This window comes from Amphimedon queenslandica, unplaced genomic scaffold (genome assembly GCF_000090795.2).
Source record: "Amphimedon queenslandica unplaced genomic scaffold, v1.1 AMPQUscaffold_13055, whole genome shotgun sequence".
NCBI lineage: Eukaryota > Metazoa > Porifera > Demospongiae > Haplosclerida > Niphatidae > Amphimedon > Amphimedon queenslandica.
Window position 1 is genome coordinate 23,370 of NW_003546709.1, and position 1,472 is coordinate 24,841.

A 1,472-nucleotide genomic window follows, 5' to 3' on the forward strand; every position below is an offset into this window, starting at 1 on the left:
AGGATTTCTCTACTTATGCAGCTGCTAAGTATGTCTGGTCTGAAGATGAACTGAATAGGAAACCAGAACACGTTTACAAAATACTGAACAAAACAATATTTTCATTATTAGTTTATAATAACTTAGTGTGACTGTAAGTTAAATGCTATTGACAGTTTTCATTGATAGCTACATCCAATAATATACTCATTGTAATAATTATAATGACATTTTTATGATAGTATATAATTCTTAGTAACAACAACAGCCCTTACACTTCCTGTATAATAGTATCAGTTTGTGAATCAGCATATATTATATGATAATGATTTATTACTTTGTCTCATTAGGTGTGATATTATTATTAAAGTGCTTGTACTAATAAACATTGCACATGTACTGGGTACATTCCACATACACTGATATTCAATGATTGATGTATTTCAAGTCACTGCTAGTGGTGTGTTCCAGTAACTATTTCATGAGGTCCTATATACCACACACATCATACTCATACAGTGTATACTATATTTCAATTTACAGAAAAGCCTTAATTGTCAACCTATTCCTATTAATGATATTTTACAGTGTGTGACTAATATATAATTTTAGTTATCTCTTATGTATTATGACCTATTTACTCCTCACATGTAGCAACGTACTTTATTGTCAAAAATCATGAGTAAGAAAAATAAATATAACTCTGCGAAACCAGAAATGAGAGACAGAAAACTAGGATGAAAATCAGCACAGCTTGTTTAACAAATAATGGAATGTTTTATATGAGAGCAGCTGTTATAGGTGGTTTATAAATTTGATTATAGTACTCTACCAAACACCAAACACCTGCTCAATACCACAATCACTACTCTATAAAGTGTCATATTAAAAACACTGTAGTATTATCAATACTCTTTTACTCTTGGTATTATACAAGTACACAAAAGTAGAAAACATTATTATAGACTGTTAGGCCTACATGTATGCATGTACTTATGGTATGACCTTATAAACACTATATTACATTATATAAACTATATTAGTAGTGAGAAATCATAAAAAGGCATTTGCCATATAATCCTGGGAACTGTGTACATAGTATAATATTTTATTTCCTCCCTCCAGTAATAGTATCTCTCCCTCCCTCACACACTTCCTGTAGCTATATTATACCTAAACTGCTAACACATCTAGTCTATATACTATAGGCCCAGTCTCAGCTAAACCAAAAATGACCTCAGGTATATGCTATAGACTACACATTACATCTATTATGGCTGTTTATTTCTTATAGTGAACTATAGTATCAGCAACCCTCAAGATCGAAATGTCAGGAAAACTTTTAATAAAGGTATATTAATGATGTTATAATAGACTATTTGTACTGTATATGTTATAGATGATCATGGGAGGATCATGTCTTCACTGACTTCAATAGCCACAAAATATAAACCACTTGGAATTGAGTTTTGCATTCCTAAATTTAAAATTGA

General features: G+C 30.6%; 1 long non-coding RNA gene across 1 annotated transcript; it reads left to right on the plus strand.

The window, feature by feature from the left end:
* The first annotated feature begins 1,002 nt into the window (after positions 1-1,002).
* LOC109585489 (uncharacterized) lies at positions 1,003-1,466 on the plus strand. Its single transcript, XR_002186510.1, has 3 exons — positions 1,003-1,220; positions 1,274-1,330; positions 1,379-1,466. It is a non-coding gene; the product is annotated as an uncharacterized LOC109585489 (long non-coding RNA).
* The last annotated feature ends 6 nt before the right edge of the window (positions 1,467-1,472 follow it).